Raw genomic sequence first — 22,560 nt, forward strand, 5'->3', positions numbered from 1 at the left:
ATAAAAAACTCTTGCCAGACTTTCCGATGGAACTTCGAGAAATAATCGATGCAACTCCTAGAGAAATTCTCCTTGGAACTCCTTGACGAATCCCTAGTGGATTTCCTAGAGGGATTCTTGCTGTAACTCCTAGAAGAATTTCTGGTCGAAGTCTTAGAAGAGTTCCAGTGAATGTACTGAAGGAATTCACGGTGTATTTGCTGAACGGATTCAAGGTGGATCAACTACCATTAATTCTGGATATTAGCGGAGGGGGTCCCACAAGTATTCACAGAGGATCTTCGAGTGAACCTTCCTCACTGGGAGTACTTCCGTTGAAACTTTGAGCAGAATTGCCAGTGAAACTCTGACAGGAACTCCCAGAGGAATTCGCAGCGGATTTACCAAAGAAATAATTAATGGAAATAGAAAAAAAAACAAATTATGGAACTCCTAGAGAAAGTCTATTTGGAACTCCTAAGAGAATTCGTAACGGAACTTCTAGAGGACTTTCCTGAGAAACTCGTAGAGGCATTTCCGTTGTAACTTCGGAAACAGTTCTTAGTTCAAAAAATTACTACTGGCGAGAGAATTTCCGGGGCAACCTTTAGACGTTATGGAGAAAATTCTTAGTTGTATTTTCAATCTTTCGAGATATCCTCGATTGAGTAACAAAAATAGCACTCATATTTGCCAAAGTTCGTCAAATTACGAAAAGTTACAAAACTAAGTTTAGTAACCTTGTACTACAAAATAACTTCGATACTAAGCTTCAATTTGAATACAAATTTGCTTGTTATTGAAATGGTTTTCGATGAGTACTAAGCAATTTTATTGATGAAATTCGTATAGTGCTGAGCACCATTGATCTAGAGGAATTTTTGCAGGAGCTCCTGCGGGCACTTCTAGACGAATAATAGGTGGAGCTTCGTGAGAGATTCTTGTTTGAACTCTGTGAGGGAAATTCTGCCGGAATGCCAAGTGAAACTCCTATAGCAATAATCGTGGGAGCTCCCGAAGGATTTTTTTTTATTTTCACCGGAGATGAAAAAGGCCGCTGGAATAGAGCAGTTTTCAACAATCATTCCTCCAACAGGTATGAAACCTCCTCATTTCTTCATCTTTGTATTTTATAATTTGCAATAACAATTTTTGAGTTCATTTCCAATGAGAGTGCACTCATTGATAGTTAGATTGCTGCATCTACAATAATTGTTGCTGTGAGAACACTAACAAAAAATTACAAATCTATACATTTATTGGTAAAGAAACAAGATCATTTTTGCAACACCAAAAGTAATTCCTAGTGGAAGCCCTGGTAAAATTCTAGGTGGAACTGCCTTATGAATTTCCGGTATTTTTATTTTGGAATCTCCAGTTTTTATGGAATCTCTCGAATACTATCATACACCCGGAACTGATAATGTTATGCTATGTTGTCGTTATTCTGCAGAACGACGTAAGAGACTATGACAATTTTGGCTCCTTTTTAGTTATTCATCTAACAATCTATCGGTCATTATTTTACTTTTCTTTCGTAGATGCAACCGAATGCGTGATAATGTTGGCATCATCGTACAAATTAGGTTCCCGTATCTCGTATCACACACAATGAGCCTCTGCACGAATATGCCCTGTCCTGCTCACTCCCACAGAAAATTTGAAAACAGCGCGCACAGTAAAAGTCAAATCTCTTGATTAACGGCTACGCAGTCTTGGGATTTAAAAAACGAGTTGTTTTATTCACCCGACGTTTCGACACGGGGATAGTGTCTTCCTCAGGGGGAAGACACTATCCCCGTGTCAAAACGTCGGGTGAATAAAACAACTCGTTTTTTAAATCCCAAGACTGCGTATCCGTTAATCGAGAGATTTAACCATACAGTCGTATTTCAATAGCAGTAAAAGTCAAATTTGACTTTTACTGTGCGAATTGTTTTCAAGTTTTCTGTGGGAGTGAGCAGTACGCCAGATTCGTGCAGAGGCTCATGTCTTGGTTTTCTTTGCATGCACGTAAGCTCTAACTCACATCATAGTCAGTGCTGAGATGTCATTTCGACATATCTAAATTCAACCACCTACAGCACATTTTAGAAGATGATCCCGAGAATATCGTATATTCTAATATGTGCGGCTAGACCAGTCCAGTGTGTTTGCAGGTGATACGGGAACCCTATTTGTACGATGGTGCAAACATTATCACGCATCGGTAGATAATGACAAAATTTTGCATGATAATCTGGCAAAAATATTATAGTTTTATTATTTTACGAGACATATACAAGAAAGTCAAAATTTTGAATAGCGCTTACGACAGTATGGTGAGCTTCCCGAATGCCTACTTTTGTTGCAGAAAATTGAAGTAACACAATTGGGGTAGTAACACAAAAGGGGCCTAAAAGATCGAGATCATCATTTGTTCATTTCTATACCAGAACATTACAGTTACGATAAATAAAAAAATTTGAGCCGTCAAAAGCCTACATTTATTGTAATAATTTGAGAGTAATACAATATGGATTGCTCTGGTGGCCACTCTGGTGACCACGTGGAACCAATATGACTATTCATTTGGGCCCTTATAGCCATAGCTGGCCCCAAAGGCATGACCATGCCGAGGGTGACGGGCTCGATTTACGGTTGGACTAGGAACTTTTCGTAAGGGAAATAACTCTTACTCCCATGCGCATATAGTATCTTCGTGCCTGCCACACGATATACATATGTAAACTAATGATTGGCAGAGAAAACTTTCAGTATATACTAGTAGAAGTGCACATAAAACACTTATGCTGAGAAGCAGGATTTTTTCCAGTAGGGATGGTACGCCAAGAAGAAGAAGAAGAAGAAGAAGAAGAAGAAGAAGAAGAAGATGACTATCGATCTCTTTGCGTATCACAAGAACAACAGATATGAAAATCCACGAAGGTTGCACCATGTGGAGCCGGGTTTTGAAGCGAAAACTGTACGAAGTTCATTGTCGTTACCTAATTAACCACCTTCCGGAGTCCCTGTAACCCGTTCCGCATTGACCAGACCTGCCCAGAACCCTTCAAAAATGGTCTTAAACAATATGTGTCTCATTTCAGTGAAGCGTGCAGAGAAGTAATGCAATAAAATGTATAAAGGGAATACATTTGTGGATTTTCAAGCACATAGCAATGATGAAAACTAAAATTTCGGATGTTCCGGATTTCCGGAACCGGTTCTCAATAATTAGTCAATATTAATGTCTATAATCAAAGTCCACGTGAATACCTTTCCAACGACCCTTGGACGGTTCTGATTACTTGTTTGGTTGAAAAGTTATAGCTTGCCAAAGTTAGGGTCTCAAAAGCGGCATTTTTTAGTTGAAGCAGGTTCCCGGTGGCCACAGTGACGAATCCGGATTTCTCCGGCGGTTTTGAAAACTAGACTTGTGCCCCTTTCATTTGAGCCAAAGAGATCCAAAATCGGTCAAGCCACTGATTTTTGCGAGCTGTCCAAAGTTTGGGGTCAAAAATGACCCCAGGGTCTTATTTGTAACTTTTTTTATGGGAGCGCCCCTAGGAGTCATTCAATGCTTTTGATTTTTGGGAAAGGTTCATTTTCAAGAAAAAATAATTGTCAGAAAATTTCAGATTGCTAGGATTCGTTAAACAAAAGCTACAAAGAATTGAAATTTGAAAAAGGTCAAAAAAGACCCCAAGACCTTACTAAGGTTAAATAGCGAAAGTTTCCTATAAGTTCAATACTTTACAGTTCTGCTGATAGGTATGTAAAGGCCCCTTCGTAATTATCAATAGTTTTTGGAATGGGACACACAGATGGCTTATTTGAAGTCCAATTGTTAACTATTGTAGATGTGCACATATTATTCAAGTAGTTAACCCTCGAGCAGTCGCGTCTTCGGCCATCCTCAGCGACACTACGCTCACACTGTGTACCACAAACTTTCTTCAAAAATTTCATCAGAAATTCACTGAAAGTTTCTTTTAGGAATTGCTTTAAGCATTCCGTCAGGAAAACTCTTTGGATTCCTTCATAAAGTCCTTCAAAGATTCCTTCAGATGAACCATAAGGAATTTTTCCTATGATTATTTTAGAGGTTCCTCCAAAAGGGAATCTTGCTGAAGTTCCTTATGGAAAATATCTTTGATGAATGTCTGAGATCAAGATTGGAGCCAGATTATTTTTCAAAAAAAATCAATGGCGGAAACCCCAAGAATTCCTCTCAAATTCTTTGGTTCAGATACAAAAAAAAATCTTCAGAAGAATTCTTATAGACTCCCTTGGATAAATTTATATAAGATCCCCTGAGAAAGTTTGTACAGGAATCCTTTGGAAAAGAATGCGTTTATCGTTGAAGGATTATCATTAAAAATCTGGGAAATCCCTGAAGGACTCTTTGTGACGTAGCTAAAAAAAATCTTTGGAGAAAAAGATTTAATCCTTACTGGAATATCTTAAGGGATTCTTTAACGACTTTGGACGATTTCCTGCATCAATTATTGAAGGGATTTCTGAATAAATCCTTGCAGGTGTAACTGAGGCTTTCCACGAAACAGCACGAAAAAAATCCATTTTTTAAATTTTGCATTTTTTGATTTGCATAAAATTTTGCACAGCTGTTCTAATCAATATAAATAACCATTTTTTCATATTAAAACTTTTTATTGAATCTCAACTAACTTTCAAATAGGGCCTATGAAAAAATGGAACACATGCAAATGAAAAATCATATCTCTGAATCTGCTATTTTGATCGGAAAACTGTCTTCGGCAAAGTTGTAGATTAATAAATGGTGGCTCTCAGAAAAATACACATTGAAAAATTTATTTAGTTTTTCTTCAAAAAAAAAAACTGAATTTTGTTACTAAAAATTAACTATTGAATTGAGGGGGGTTGAAAAAGGACGTATTTTGCGTGACTTAATTTGTGTATCACTCCTTAGACTAACTCGTTTTCGCTCAAATGCTGAACGTAGCTCCTGGGAGTCCAAAACAATCGATACAGGAGGTAAGACTTGTCATTTTTCGAATTTTATGTTTTTCATATAAGTGTGGGCCACCCTAATACGCCCTTTTCAAATGGTAGTCTAGATAAATGTTAGATTATGCAAAATTGCTTCTTCAACAATTTTTTAAACTTCCATAAAGTTTCATTGGTTGATAAGAGGCTACTGAACCTATATATGGGCATGTTGGCACGAAACACGATGAAAAGTATTCACTCAATGTGCACATGAAGAAAGTTTTTGTTAGAAAAACTTTTCTCCCTTAAATATGTCACAGCAACATCGTTTGGAGAAAATGTAGGTAATTGAAATACCTTTCTCCATAAAAAAATCATCGATTTAAAAACATAGGGTTTTTTGTAATATCGTTTTAAATTTTTAAAACCTTTATTTTTCAGTGTAGTAATTAATTTTGTAGTTTTTAGATATTTTTCTAAAAAACTTCTTGGATTTTCTCGATAGTCCGCCATACAACACTTTTTTGTAAGTCTTGTCATTTTTGAGTTACATCGATTTGAAAAAAATCTATGAAAAAAATTAGGCCCTCTTCAAATGTTACTCTTGAAAAATTTCAAAAAACAAAATATGCAAAGTTGCTTAGAAAGACCTATTGTTTATGTTTATGTTTATGCCCACAAAGTTTCGTTCGATTCTGAGAGGGTGCTGCCAGCCCCATAGAAGGGTTGGCGCGAAATTCGTCTTTAAATGATATTTACCTATTGCAATAAAATGATTTGTAGTAAAAGTTTCAATCTAGTGACTGATGAGAATCGTGGTCGTACTTGTTTATTGATTTGAGTTTGACTTTCTTTGGGTGATCGACTGTACGTTGGATGATATCTTTAATTGGCATTTCAGTCTAATTTGGCCAATCAAAAAGAACTATATGTTTTCTTAACCCGACGTTTTGGTCCTTATTGGACCTTTTTCAAGGATTCTGTAATGTTTGAGTTTGACCATATCGCTGCACAACTCGTAGTTGCTACTCCGTGATTGACCAGAACAATCAAAATTGCACAAGGAACCAACAAACGGAGCTTGGGAGTAGCTACCGCTCTCAATGTGCATTTTTTCAATTTTTTACTTGAAAGTTCACACAAATTCCTTAAAGTCACACATACCACACTTTTTTGTAGGTCATGTTATTTTTAAGTTATATTGGTATAAAATAATAGTCAAAAACTTAAGCCCTTTTCAAATATTAGTGTAGATAAATTAAAAAAAAAACAACAAAGTATGCAACGTTGCTTTAAAGTACATAGTCTTTATACCTACACAATTCCATTGAAATCTGAGAGGGTGCTGCCAACCCCAAAATCTAGTTTGCGGGAAATTCGTCATGCACTCTAAAAAAAAACACGCAACCAAAAATGTTCAAAGTGCCGTAACTTTTTTGGACATTTTTTTACCACTATAAAAATTTTACAGATGGTAGCTAACAGAATGAACTTTATTCTCACAAAAAACACGAAGGTAAAAAAAATAGCTTTTTGAGATATTTAATTTTTAGTAACAAAATTCAGTTTTTTCAGAAGAAAAACTAAATAAATTTTTCAATGTGTATTTTTCTGAGAGCCGCCATATATTATTCTACAATTTTGCTGAAGACACCTTTCCGATCGAACAAGCCGTTTCCGTGTTATAATTTTTTATTTGCTTGTGTTCCATTTTTTCATAGGCCCTATTTGAAAGTTAGTCGAGACAAAATATGAACTTTTGATATGAAAAAATGGTTTCTCACATGAAAAAAAAAAAATGTCAATTAGATTAAAAACATCGATTAAAATGGATTCGTGCTGGTCCGTGGAAAGCCTCAACTGAAGAAATGCTTGAACAAATTCGTAAGAAATCCTTGAAAGGACTTTTTTTTGGGAAATCGCTAAAGGGATCATGTGGGGCAGCGCCAAAGGAAGCGTTTATGGAAATCTTGGGGACACTCTTTATGGAATTTTAGGGAATACATATTACAGAAGAAATTCCTCCAGAAACGCTTGGAGGAGTTCCCGAAGAAATCGCTGTAGCAACTTTCGAAGGAAGTCTTGCAGGAATTTGTAAAGAAGTCCATGAAGTAATTCCTAGATGAATCGTAAAAGATATCCAAAAAAGAGTTCTTGGAGTTCCTCCTTTGGAACAAATGCTTGATGAAATCTTAAGAAAAAAATCTTAGAAGTTTCTTGAAAGAAATCCGAACAAAATTGGTGTTTTCACTAAAGAAATCTTCAAAGGTATCAACAGAAAAAAAAACCCTGATGGTAGCATTGGACGAATACCTAAAGTATTCATTGAAGAAATTCCAGTAGAATTTCTTGGAGGAGAATTCTTTCATTATTTTATTTGAATTTCTTCGGAAATTTCGTTTGGATCTATTTCAGTAATTACTTTCTGGAAATCCGTTCAGCAATCCGCTAAGCAATATCTTTGAAAATTTATTTGGAAATCCTTTTGACAATTACTGTAAAAATTTTCTTCGGAAATTCCTTTGGGAATTTCACGAGAATTTTTTTTCTGAAATCTTTATTGAAAAAATCTATGGCAATTCTTTTGGAAATTGTCTCAGCTATTGTGAGTTAGCAATCCCTTCTGGCAAAACTCTTCTGGAAACTTCTTCCGGGAAATTCATACGGCAAAAAAAAAAGATTTTGACATGGTGAGTAACCATGTGAAAATCTTTTATATTACCTTTGGTGGAGTTTTTTCGACAAATTCTTTGGAAATTTTAATGAGATTCTTTCAATAGCTGTTTTCGAAATTGATTTGGCAGGTACTTTGAAATTTTCGTAGTCAATTCTTCTGTAAACTAAAGTGGCAATTTATGAAAATTTTTCCGGAAATTCCTCAAAAAATTCGTCGTTCGGAAGTTTCTTTTGATAATTCCTTACGGAATTCAGTATATTGTTACTGTATAAGTTCTATGTGATGCAATCTTATATTAGTTCCCCAACTAACGAAAGTACTGCTTTGTTTGTATAACAGACCTTTGTTTTATACTGCGTGTTTTGTATTTATGTAATCTTAAATTATAATGGCTAATTCAATTAATTATTATTACGATACAATTAACGGATTTAACCTCAATTGTGTTACAAATAATGAAAGTTTTTTTCGAGTAGCACAGTGGAACATTAGAGGAATTAACGACATGAATAAGTTTGATGAAATATTATTATTTTTGGAAAGTGTTAATGTGTCTATTGATGTACTAGTTATTGGGGAAACGTGGCTTAAATCTGGTAATTGTTGTTTGTTTCAAATACCCAACTACAATTCTGTGTTTTCTTGTCGTGATTCGTCTTCTGGTGGTCTTGCCGTGTATATTAAGAGTGGGTTAAGTTACAAGGTCGTTAAAAACGTTCATATTAATGGAATGCATTTGATACATAATGAAATAAAAGTTAATGGGTCACTGTATGATGTAGTTGGTGTCTATAGACCCCCATCGTTTGATTTCACAAAGTTTCATGATGAACTAGAAAGTTTGCTATCGACACTCGGTTCTCGTCCTTTTTTTGTAGTGGGAGACGTTAATGTTCCAATAAATTTGACAAATAACAATGTAGTTGTCCGGTATAAAAGTCTTCTAGAATCATATGGCTGTGTTTGTTCAAATACTTGCGCGACTCGTCCAGCTAGCAACAATATATTAGATCATTTTATTACCAGAAGAGAAGAACTTTCATGTCTCAGAAATGATACAATTTTTTCGGAAGTGAGTGATCATCTTATTGTTGTTTCATCAGTCAAAATAGTCAATCCAAGAGAATGTATTGTGCTCACCAAAAGAATTGTAGACAAAACTAAACTGAATGATCTTTTTACAAATTTCCTTAATAACTTTACTTGCTGTCAAGATGTAAATGAATCAATCGAAACCCTGGTATCCACTTATCAAAATCTTTCAGAGCAATGCACAAAACTTGTAAGAGAAAATGTAAACGTCAAAGGTCAAATTTGCCCATGGCTGAATCTGTATGTTTGGAAATGGATAAAACTTAAAGGAAAATATTTGAAGAAAGTTAAAAATGATCCTAATAATGATCGTTTGAAGGAAATGTTTAAATATATATCCAAGAAAACTGATATCGCCAAAAGAAGCTGTAAGAGTCAATATTATGAGAATATTTCGAGCAATACTTGTCATGCCAAGCAATGGAAGCATTTAAATGAACTGATGGGACGGAACCCGAAGCCAGTAAAAATTGAACTTAACTACGGAGGGCGTAAAACCTCGAATAACAGGGAAATATGTGAAATTTTCAATGATTACTTTGCAAATATTGGAGAAAATTTGGCCAGTACTATACAGAAAAGAAATACCAATCCTGTTAGAATCGTCAGTCGTTTAGAACATTCTATTTTTTTGAATCCAGCTAATGTCTCTGAGGTAATCTCCATAATTAATGAACTCGACGTGAAGAAAAGCTGTGGTCCGGATAACTTTTCACCTAACATCATTAAATCCAATGCAGATACATTTTCCGGACTCCTTTCGCAATTGTTTAACCAAATATTGAGCCAAGGTAAATACCCAGATTGCCTCAAAGTTGCTAGAGTTTCACCCATTTTTAAGTCAGGTGATGCGACTGATCCATGTAACTATCGTCCGATTTCTACCCTGTCCGTCTTTAGTAAAATTTTTGAAAAACTGCTTGTAAATCGAATTGTTAATTTTCTTAACAAATACAATGTTCTTTACAAATATCAGTATGGATTCCGAAAAGGATGCAGTACTGCGACCGCTATTGTGGAACTCGTAGACTTTTTACTGGACAACATCGATAAAAAATGTATAGTTGGAGGTCTCTTCATTGATCTTAAGAAAGCATTCGACACTTTGAACCACGACATCTTATTGAAAAAATTGGAAAGCTATGGCATACGTGGATTGGCTTACGAAATCTTTCGTAGTTATTTGAGTGATAGGAAACAGTTTGTAGCATTGAAAGATGATTTTAGCTCCACGCGGTTAATCAACATTGGAGTCCCACAAGGGAGTAACGTTGGTCCTCTACTTTTTTTGTTGTACATCAACGATTTGGGTAACCTTCCTCTTAAAGGAATTCCAAAACTATTTGCCGATGATACAGCATTGTTCTATCCGGATTCAAATGTATCATCAATCATTGAAGCTATTAATTATGACCTACGCTTGCTTATGAATTATTTTGAAACAAACTTATTGTCATTAAATTTGCTCAAGACCAAATACATGTTATTTCATTCGCCAAGGAAGAAAATGTTTAGCCACGCTAATCCAACAATCTCTAGTGTCGAAATCGAAGAAGTATCAAGCTATAAATATCTTGGATTGATATTTGATCCTATTCTCTCTTGGAAGGAACATATTAGAAAAATTCAAAAGAAGGTTTCATCACTTTGTTGCTTAATGTATCGAGTGAGACAATTTGTGCCGAGGAAAGCATTGTTGAACTATTATTATGCTTGTGTTCATTCGCACCTACAATACCTGATCATTGTTTGGGGTCATGCTAGCCAGTCTAACTTGCAAAAGTTACAAGTTTTGCAGAACAGATGTTTAAAAATCATTTACAAGTTACCTCGACTTTACTCTACTGGGCAATTGTACGAAAATTCATCACACAGTATATTACCACTACGTGGACTTTGCAGGCTGCAAACATGTTTGTTCGTTTTTGATATGTTGAAAAATTCAAAAGTTCATTGTAACCTTGTTTTTCCAACTGGTAATCATATGTATAATACACGTCAAGCAAATAACTTACTGCGTTCCAGAGCATCCACTTGTTTGGGACAAATGCGAATCACGTCTTATGGTCCGTCGGTCTATAATGTTTTACCTAACTATCTGAAAGCATTGAACAGTCGGTTGCCATTCAAAACTAGATTAAAACAACACTTTAAATCAAAAATCAGTGAATTCTTGTAACTGCCAGATTGTTTTTTCTCTTTTTCTGTTTAAGTTTCTCTTTTTTTTTAATTCTTTTTACAAATATCAGATTTACACTCTCCTTATATAAATAAATGTTGTTAAAATAATTATAAATTAAGTATCAACTAATTAATTTTGTGCTATAAGGGATCCCTTCAAAGGAACATCGTTCCACTGGGAAATCCCCAAGTCAAATGTAGTTGTTCCTCGTTTATCACACTCGCTCAAGCTATAGTTATAGATAAGATATTTCTTGAATTGTATTACTTTTTGATATAGTTTTGTTTTTCATAAAAATAGTAAAGATGCGTCCACTACCAGGGGGCTCACTCGAGCTTTTTGGTGTGGGGGTGAGTGGAGAGTCGCATTAAAAAAAAAAAAAATTAAAAAAAAAAACAATAATTTACAACGGAACAGTGGAAGAAAATCTCAAAAGAATTACCTAAGGAATTTACAAAAAAAAGGTGATAACCAGAGAACTTCACAAACAATTTCCCGAAAAAAAAAAGCAATTCCTAAACATGTTTGAAAGTATTCTAGTACAATTTCTTGGAGGAATGTTTGTGAAAGTTCTTGAAAGATTTCGTAATATTTTTTATTTGAATCTTCAAAATATTCATGAGCCTTTCAATTATTTGAGGAATTTCTAAGGCATTTTTATCAAAAAAAAAAAAAACGCCTAAAGGAAACTCTGGCGGAACTCTTACAGAATTTTTTGGAGGAATTTGTCTAAGAATCTTCGAAAAAATCTTGCAGGAGTAATTGTAAAAATATTCTAAGAAATCCTTACATAAAAGAATTATCAAGGGTTTTCTTGTAAACAAGTACCGTAAACTGGGGTGTAGTTGATCAGTGGGGTGAACCTGATCTTTCAATAATCCGCAGATATAGACTTTCAAGGAAGCAACAATTATATTTAAACCATTCACATGCCAATTACGTTACATTAAAATGGAATAGTAACTTCATTTAAAGTCGATATCCGTGGATAATTGAGTGATCAGGTTCACCCCACTGATCAACTACACCCCAGTTTACGGTATTTGTAAAATACATGGGAAAATCAGGAGTAAGTGAAATCAATTAAAGTGAAATCAATTTATGAAAATACTTGAATAATGAATACATTCTAAACGAAGCTATAGAGAAATCGCAAGAGAATTTATTAAATTAACTACTAAAGAAATCTTTGGAAAAATCGTGTGAGGAATTTCTTAATGCCTCTTTGAAGGGATTCCTTTTGGAATTTTGTAGAAAACCTTGGTGGAATTTCTAAAGTGAGCCCTGGAAAAAATCCAAAAGTAATTCTCGATATACAAATTATACAAGGAATGCTTTATCTGATTAATGAAACCTTTGCAGGAGTTCCTAACAAGATCCACGAAGGAATTCTGAAAGAATCTTTGGCTGATTTTCAAGTGATTTTTTGAAGGAATATCCAAGAAATTATTGGAAAAAATTACGTAGAAATTCTGAAGTATTCCCGATGGATATCTTCTATGAATGTTAAGTCTTGCATAAATCACTTAAGGGATGCTTCTATGCATTCTTAAAGAATTCTTGAGGAAAGTGGCAAAACAGTTTTAGGAGTAAACTTAGGATAAACTTCTGAAGAAATTATTCAATTTGATAATATCTGTTCCTTTACAATATAAGCATATAGCTTTTCATATAGCTCCCTTTTTCATACTACACAAAACAAAGGAATGAAGCACGTTTTGTTTCTTATTTTTGAATTTTCGTTAACAAAAATTACGTAACCAAACGATGCCGTAATCACTTTGTTTTCTAATAGGATGAATTTGGGATCGTATGATTACTAAGGACACGTTGATCCTACCACTCACCGAGGGGTGAGTTTTTTGAACAATTCTTTGGATGAATTTCTGGAGGAATCATTTATAAATCCAGCAGAAATTCATGGCTGAGTTGCTTGATGGAAACATACAATATTTTTTCAAAAGTTTTCTCGAAAGAATTTTGAAGGAGTCTTATAAAATATCGCAATACAAATTTTTAGAAGAGTTCCAAGGCTAATGTTAGCAAAAATTCTTGAGGAAACTCCTAGAGTAGATGAATATTGAAGAATTCGTTGGAAGAATTCCTACAGAAGTTTCTCTAAGAATATTCATCGAAGAACTTCTGTAGGGATCATGTAAGATATTTTAAAATTATTATCCAATGGATTCTTTGGAAATTTCCTAGAGGATTTGTTTTTTTCTCGTTTTTATTCAGGGAATTTCTACCATAGGCAGGTTCATCCCAGAAACTGGAAGCATTCTAGGTTGAATCTTCTAGTAAAACTCTTAGAGAAACTCTTCGAAGAATCCTCGAAAGAATTTTTCAAAATAAAATCGTTAAGAGTAATTCTTGAAGGAATCCTTGGAAGAATTTCTGAAGAAAATTCTAAATAAATCTTCAAACGAACCCCAAGATGAGTTATGAACGCTTGAGGAAATGCCAAAATAAATTCTTGGAGAAATCTTTGAAAGAAATATGTAAGGTAATAATAGATAAATTCTTGAAGATTCTATGGAGATGTACTTCACGTCCGTGGAAAAATCATTAAAAGAGGGCTGAAAGTCTCTTCAATAAAGACAAATCAATCAACCATGTGTATCATTCTACTTGCCTCACAATATACGAATTCATGCAATGGCGGGCAAAGGAAGCCCTTCAATTAATAACTGTGGAAGTGCTCAAGGAACACTAAGTTGAAGCGAGGCAGGCCTAGTCCCAGTGGGGACGTAGTGCCATAAAGAAGAAGAAGAAGAAATTAATCAATCAATCATAAAAAGAATATTTGGAGCACCTCCTGCAATGATGCAAATCATCACCTCACTAGTGCTCATCACAACTCATCAACTGTATATTTATCACGTGCGATTGAACTGTGCACTGATCAGCGATGACCAGCAGCAAAGAGGTGGCAAAACGAACATGATGTAAATCACAAACGATTTTGCACACATCTGACTGTGCCGCCACACGCTCGCCCGAACAGCCGAACCATACCAAATAGGTTGGTTTGCGAAGCTACGGCACGAACGCTCGACACGCACACAAAAGCAACATTCGCATGTACCGATACCATACTATAGTAAATAATAAATAATAAATAATAAAGCTTCCAGCCAACGATGCTTCGCGATAAGCTGTCGAAAAGCATCGAAAGCGATGAAAAGAGATGCTTGGCTAGAACGCAACGGCTCAACGGCGAAAAGGAAGAGTCAACTATGCTGATCAGTGTTGAGTCCGTTCGTGAGCTACTCGTATGAGAGGTGTGTGGTATTGAATAAGCAATGTTGTTCGACTAGCCTTCCAATGAACGCTGGTAGCACATGGTCTGCCAAATGCCCATCAAGCAATCTAGTAGGCGTGCAAACGGTCGTCGCGTCACCACTTGATGACCCGAGCAGAGTCTGACAACAAAATGATAGCAAATCGAAAACTCGTTTTGTATTCAACAGCAAATTGGTATCACATTTTGATATCAGTTGGTCTTGACTAAATTTGATTTCAAACTTAGGTTTCGTTTTGCTGTCACTTCAAACTATTTAAAAAAATAAGTTTTTAAGTTATTTCATATCTTCTAGGCAATCTTATATAATAACTTCAGGAATATACCATTAGTGTAGTTATCTTATGGCATTTGGAATTTGATATCAATCGAAAAACCCCTATATTTAACGATTTTTCCATTTTTTCGTACTGATAGCAAAAACAGTTATCAATTTGCTATCACTGATAGCAGAAATTGTTTTCAACTTGCTGTTACGGGAACATTTTTCTGCTCTCATTTTTGATGTTTTAACCGTTAAAACAACCAAAACGACAACAACCTGAGTTATCATAATTTGCAATATCACAACATCAAAATTTGTTTTCAATTTGCTGTCAGACTTTGCTCGGGGAATGTCAAAAGATAAACAGAAGTTACTTCCTGGGAGCACCCGCTTGTCCACAATAATTCCAAGCTCCACATTTGGCGATCCTGCCAGGAGAATAGCGAATCTTCGGGGTGATGGCAAGCGGGTGCAGACCCGGATGAGAGTGCTCGTTTGTTTAGTGCGGTTAAGTTTTCCTCGCGTGTGTGTGAAAAAGTGAGTGAAAATGAGTGTTCCGGAAAATCGGATGCCTAGAGCAAACAGCATAGGCAGTGGTGAGTTTTGATAATTGTCTGGAGATTGATCTCCTTAAACGAATGTTTTATTGTCGGGTATACCATTGCAAAAAGTTTGCTTGATTCATTCACTTTTGGGTCCTGTAGCGTGGTCAATTTGGCGATGTTTATCCTGCCAGAACTCGCTACAAAGAACGCTTATCAGTGTAAAATAACTTTGTGTAGTTTGCACATCTGTATGCGCTAAAGATTATCATGCTAGATCACTCACAAGCATTGTGGCGTGAAAATGATTCATACCTTTACTCGGCGGTGCAAAATCGAACAGTTTGAGATAATCGTCAATATTTTGTAGTATAAAAAACAAGAAACCGACGTTTTTCTTATTAAAAACATCAAAACCGACAAGATTAATCTGCATAGGTCTAAGCCGTGCCAAAAGACAGTAGCAAAAGAAAAAACACTTGACAAAGAGCAAGCACAACATTCACCTCATGCATGATTTCGATGCAAAAAAATGTCGCTTGTGAGAGTATAAGTAAAAGATTTTAAAATCTGAGATTTTGCGATTTTTTTTTAAGAGAAGGTCTTGAATGTACGTTTTACGCAAAGAGAGTTTCATTCGGGTATTGTGATTTTCTTACGCATTTCTGTGTTTTCTATGACAACATTTGGTTTGATTACCAATTGAATCAGTTCTGTAAGTATATACATGCGTGATATACGATTTACGACAGTAAAAAAGTACGACTTACATTACATCTGTAGTCCTATCGAGATGATTATAACAGAAATTTGTTTTAGGATTACAATAATTAAACATGGCTGTGCAAATGAACACGACAAAAAAAAAAATAGAAACTATTTATGAGGGCAACGTGTTGAAGTGTCACAAACTTCTTTTTTATTTATCTGATATTTACTGCAAGGCCAGCGAGTTTGAGCAGCTGGAATAGTATGCTATTTTTAAGTATGACTAAATAGATGAAATAGCTGAAGCAAAATGTGGATAAATTTTCGACTATATGACTACCCCTTTGCTGCTCATGCTGTCGAAGGGATTTTCAAAACCCACCAAAGAATCTGATCAACAATCAGGCAGAAATGGAAAAGGTTTCATCATAAACCATATTGCGAGAAAAAAAAATCCTACACATCGAAACATCATGTTCTTGAAAGTCAGTTGAGTGTGATTTTACTCGTACTGCGCTACTCTTCAGTTGTTCACGAGTATGATTGTTTTTGCTCATGCATTTGTTTTATATTGCTTCTGAACAATGTCCGGGAAGTTGGAAAGTTGGTATGAAGTTGAAGTGTTTGTAGTTTGGTAAAGGTAACTGCAATGTACATTAAGCATATCAGTATATCGCGATATATTTAATCTTACGTAAGACGTGTAGCGGGTTTTCAGCTCTTTTTCATAATTGAACAGTTAATGGCAGTCTTAGTTTCGTGACCATGTTTAGTATATGTGAAAATAGAAAAACAACTAGTTTTAAAATAAGCTTTTGTAAGAAACTCTGTCTCATGGCGACAGTAAAAACAGTCCACAGCGCGTCCGGATAACCGCACTCTTACTTTTGTAAGAAACTCTGTCTCATGGCAACAGTAAAAATAGTCCACCGCGCGTCCGGATGACCGCACTCTTACTTTTGTAAGAAATTCTGTCTCAAGGTGACAGTAAAAACAGTCCACAGCGCGTCCGGATGACCGCACTCTTACTTTTGTAAGAAATTCTGTCTCAAGGTGACAGTAAAAACAGTCCACAGCGTGTCCGGATGACCGCACTCTTACTTTTGTAAGAAACTCTGTCTCATGGCGACAGTATAAGGAGACCACAGCGTGTCCGGATGACCGCACCCTTACTTTTGTAAGAAACTCTGTCTTATGGCGACAGTAAAAACAGTCCACAGCTCGTCCGGATGACCACACCCTTACTTTTGTAAGAAACTCTGTCTCATGGCGACAGTAAAAACAGTCCACAGCGCGTCCGGATGACCGCACTCTTACTTTTGTAAGAAATTCTGTCTCAAGGCGACAGTAAAAACAGTCCACAGCGTGTCCGGATGACCGCACTCTTACTTTTGTAAGAAACTCTGTCTCATGGCGACAGTATAAAGAGACCACAGCGTGTCCGGATGACCGCACCCTTACTTTTGTAAGAAACTCTGTCTCATGGCGACAATAAAAACAGTCCACAGCGCGTCCGGATGACCGCACCCTTACTTTTGTAAGAAATTCTGTCTCATGGCGACAGTAAAAACAGTCCACAGCGCGTCCGGATGACCGCACCCTTACTTTTGTAAGAAACTCTGTCTCATGGCGACAGTAAAAACAGTCCACAGCGCGTCCGAATGACCGCACCCTTACTTTTGTAAGAAATTATGTCTCATGGCGACAGTAAAAACAGTCCATAGCGCGTCCAGACGACCGCACCCCCACTTTTGTAAGAAACTCTGTCTCATGACGACAGTAAAAATAGTTCACAGCGTGTCCGGATGACCGGACCCTTAAGTTTGTAGCTAATTTTGTCTCATGGTGAATTGGTCTATCGTATGGTGCGATATTGAAACTTCTACATTTTTATTTGTTGTATAATTGTTGTTCCATTAGAATCTGACCGGAGGAAATAGACGGTATGGCATGTGTAGAAGATGCTACAGTTTAAGCATATTACACGCAAAGATACGCCTAAGGGAAGAACTGTGAGACTCGGATTACATATTTTGGTTTGGAATGTAGTCATAGATAGTAAAATTTAATATTTGTTTAGTACCTAAGCTTTGCAAGTTTATGGTGATGAATGCTGATTGGAATGCGAAGGCTGCGCACAACTTTCACCATGAAAAAAAAAATCTCGAGCATGGTGGTGTAGTGACTCAGTTGTGCGACGTCTGGTTTAATGACAGTACTATATTATGTACTGGGCGTAGGTATTCAGTAAAAGTTTGCTGATGGCAGACATGTGTACGGTAGAGCTCAGTGCTCATCGATTCTCAATTCTGTTAATACAAATTAAATAAAACAGTCACAACATCAAAACATGAACAACTGTGGAAGGCTGATCTTTTTTTTTTCTCTCGTTTGTTGGGTGAAGATCACTGCGTCCAGATTTTAGAACTATTGTGATATACCCTTTTGCTGTGAGGTACGCAAGTTATCTCAGTAACATATTTGTCACTGAGATACCTTGGTATCGACTGAACTCAATACCATCTATTATTGATGAATAGAGATTCTGAGTTACAGTATGTGACTCCCCCATTCTGGCGAGACTAGCTTTATGAAGCCAACCACGTCCTTGGGAGATAAGATCCATATGTCAGCAGGCCCTAAAAAGGGTTTGCTGAGAACTTTGAATCTACGTTGAGTGAGTGCACTGCAATAGCAGAGGATGTGTTCTGTGTTTTGTAGATGGTATCTTCAGGGGCAGTGTCCAGTTATTAGACCGGTGTAGATGTGGAGATCCCTTTTGTTGAGACCTAATAGTTGTTGGGTTTTCTTGGGGTTTATCGTTACGAGCCTTTTGGATTGGCTCGTATGGAGAAGTGCATTCCAGTTTGATGTGATTTGATTGACCATATATTTGTTCAGTTCCTTTTTTACAGGGCAGTCTGAGATCCCGCAGAAGGGCTCAGGGCCAATGAACTTTTCATTAGATCCATACCTGGCTAGCTCATCAGCAATCTCGTTTCCCTCTAGACCCGTATGTCCTGGGATCCAATATAGGTAGACTCGATTGCGTATGGATAAGTTTTTCAAAGCCAGAATGCATTCCCACACTAGCTTTGAGTTACAAGTGTAGTTATTAAGCGACTTAAGTGCCGCTTGGCTGTCAGAAAAAAATACATATTTTTGCAAACCTATACTTTCTCCTCAGGCATAATAACACGCATTCTAATATTGCATATATTTCCGCCTGAAATACTGTGGGCCACTGTCCTAAGTGGACAGAGATTTTTGTTCTAGGGCCATAGATTCCGGAGCCTGTCAGATTATTCATTTTCGAACCATCTGTGAAGAAATTTATAGAGCCTGTTGGAACGCTGGGTCCACCTCCTTCCCACTCCTGGCGGGAAGGAATGAACACATCGTAAGGTAAGTCATAATTGACTACCGTTTCCGTCCAGTCACTACAAATTCCTATTGCGGGATTTATGACAAATTCATTTAATATGCTGAGGTGACCCGTAAGGTCTCCCGACAGCAGTGTTTTTGTTCTCTTTAACCTTAGAGCACTTTTTTCCGCTTCCAGCTTTATGAATTGATCTAACCGGGGCAGGTGAAGCATTGCGTCTAGGGCCAAAGTGGGTGTACTACGAACTGCACCAGTGATCGCTATGCAAGCGGTGCGTTGGATTTTATTGAGCTTCGCCCTTGCAGCAGCCTCATTAGTTTTAGGCCACCAGACAAGGGAAGCGTAAGTAGTCATGGGACGAACAATGGTTTTATATATCCACATGATCATACTTGGTTTAGGCCCCAACTTTTACCCAGGGTTTTTGAACAAACCCAAAGTGTATTGAGACCTTTCTGCAAGGCTGATCTTAAAATTGAACGAAAAAAATTGAAATAATTCCTGAGAAGAGGGAGGATGTGTGGCATTGAATAAGCAATGTTGTTCGACTAGCCTTCCAAACAACACTGGTAGCACATGGTCTGCCAAATGCCCATCAAACAATCTAGTAGGCGTGCAAACGGTCGTCGCGTCACCACTTGATGAATGTCAAAAGATAAACAGAAGTTACTTCCTGGGGGCACCCGCTTGTCCACAATAATTCCAAGCTCCACAAGAGGTTGATTGAATAAAGCGAGGATGGGTGAAAACGTATTCGTTGTCGAAAGCAAATCGCATCATTTCGCGAATGTTTTCATCAAATAGCAAGCTTGACCTCCTGAAAGAAATCACAGAGGAATGTTTGAAGAAATTCCAGAAGGACTTCTCTACTGGCAGAATTCCGATGTAATTTTTCGGAAGAATACCTGGTTTCAAAAGAATTATTGAATAATTTTTGTAGTGTTTGGAATTTCTTAAGAATTCTCTAGGTGATTTTATATATGAATCCACATAGATATTATTGATAGAATCCTAGGTGGGCTTTCTGAACAAATATTTGGAGAATTACTCGATGAAGCCTTTGCAAGGATTTTTTGAAATACTCTAAAGTACTTTTGAAACCATCCTCGGAGACTACACTTTAAGAATTCCTAAACGAGTGCTTAGAGAAACACTCTGAATAGCATCCTTGCATTGACCACTTAAGATTCTTGAAGATATATTATTCTGAAGTCTCTCCTTAAAGAAAACGGTGAAAGAATCGTTGAAGGAATTTCTAAATTACATACTTGGTGCAATTTTTAAATAAATTATTAAAGAATTTTTCGACAACTTTTCTTATAAAAAAATCTTACGCTCATCGATGGAACTCCGGAATGTATCCTTGCAGAAATCCCCGAAGAAATTCTTAACGGAATGCAGAAAATCATTTCTAATAATCCGTCAGTCGGTTGAGCACCGCCGCCAGCATCACGCTAATTCTGAGTCAATAAAGTGATTTTTTTTCTACATTTTGTGCAAAATACAACAGCACGATCATTCGCAGGGGCCATAAATTTGGTTCCGCACCGGGCCCCCAAATTACTAGCTACGCCACTCAACGGATCTAAAAGCATCCGAACAAAATGTTTGAAACTATTCGCGTCAATATTGTATGTTACACTGAAAACAGAAGCAACCATGGGGGTCAAACGCCAAACGTTACATCTTGATTTAGCGCTCTTATCCTAATTTCGAATTCAGCTCTCCACCCCTTCCACCAATGCAGCCTAGTTGGGTGACTACTTCTGCGATTTCAATTCCCTGATGCGAATTTTCTCAAGCATATCCCAACCAGGCTGATTGTTGCTGTCCAAATAAATTCCATTCCGAAATAACCACTTGCTTATTACCATAAAAGACTGTGTAGTATCTCATACAAACCTTCGTCGTCGTCGTCGCGCGTCCATTTCATCACTAAAAGGATCCACCAGTCAGCCAGCGTGTAGTCACGACTGGCTGGTCTGTGGCTTCTTCAGTACTTCAGGGTGGCTCTGTTGCTTGCACGGGTTGTCTTGGCCTCAGCCCTTATCCCTATAGAGCAGAAACCCATCCACTTTCCGCAGCATACAAATCTCCTTCTTATCTAGGAGCAGCAAAGCGATGCCGTTTAGCGGAGTGAAGCGAACCGTGTAAGCAGCGTCCGTTCCCACCCACTGCGTCCTCCTATCCACCAACCAACTCGAGATTGGCAAGATTGTGGGACAGTAACACATCTTTGGCGAAAGGAACCAAGAGAACGCCGAGGAGGGTCAAAAGTTCGACGAATGGAATTGAATAATTTTACGAGTTTGAATATTTATATGTGTACCAAGCGAGCAAAGTGCCAAGTGATCCGGGTGTTGAAAGGACTTGTCGCATTCGTTCCCACTGACTCGCTCGACTGCGATGAAGAAACTGCAGAGGGTGTTTTTCTTGTTGGGAATCGGCGAAGTAAAAAGAGACATCTAAAGGATTTTCGCCGGCCACGGATCCAGACCAGGAAAATAGAGAATCTTTTTTGTGAAATTTCTGTCCAAAACTATATTTATCCATCAAATTCATTCGAAAATGTCGATAGGATTTTCTAAAGAATTCTTAGAGTGAATCTTCCGAAAGTTAGTAAAGAGATTTCTTCGTGAGCTTCTACGGGTATTCCACCAGGAAATTCCTTTCAGAATTGCTCGAATTATTCTTTTGAACGTTCTTCAAGGAGTTGCTTCAAAAATATATTTAGCCATTTCTTAAGAAAGTTTCACCGGGAAATGTTCATTAGTTCCCTTTCAGCATTCCTTCAAAAAAAAAAATCTTCTAGGATGTATTGACAATTTCTCTGAAAATTTGCTAGGTATTTCTTCAAATTACTGTTGGTTTCTTTCGCTAGTTCATCGCAATTTATTATTTTATATCCAAGCTTCCTATATCGAAGTTTTCTTTGAGTTTAAAAATTAGCCAAATTATTACTTTTAGAAACCTTCATGGGATATATAGCGTGATTCAGTTATGGCTAAAATTTATTGAATACTTTGAGAGTTCCTCCTACAAACACTCCAGGAATATCAATGTTATGTTACAGTTGTTAATTCAGAAATTTTCCCTCTGATATTTAGGGAGCATGAATTGTATAGTAAATCCGACAGAATATAGGTAGCAATCTGTGGAAGTAATCCTTTAGGGATTATATATGTTGAGCTGAGAAACGCGGACTCAACCCCTTTATTGTTTTCAAGCAAATATTGAAACACATTTCATGTGTTGAATTGCTTTGGTCACATCTATTGCGCGCAAACCCCAAAATTTTATTCCCACCTTTGGGTTTCCGCGCCGAAGACCCAGCGCCAGATTCGGCGACAAAGAAAACTGACAGCAGTCGCCGGACAGTTGGCAATCCTGATATTTGACGGCGGCCGTCCGGTAGTCATGTGAGTGGATTGTTGTCACGCAAATAGATCTTTTCGCTGAAATGCATGTGTATTGAG

This window comes from Aedes albopictus, chromosome 2, assembly GCF_035046485.1.
Source record: "Aedes albopictus strain Foshan chromosome 2, AalbF5, whole genome shotgun sequence".
Taxonomy (NCBI): Eukaryota; Metazoa; Arthropoda; class Insecta; order Diptera; family Culicidae; genus Aedes; species Aedes albopictus.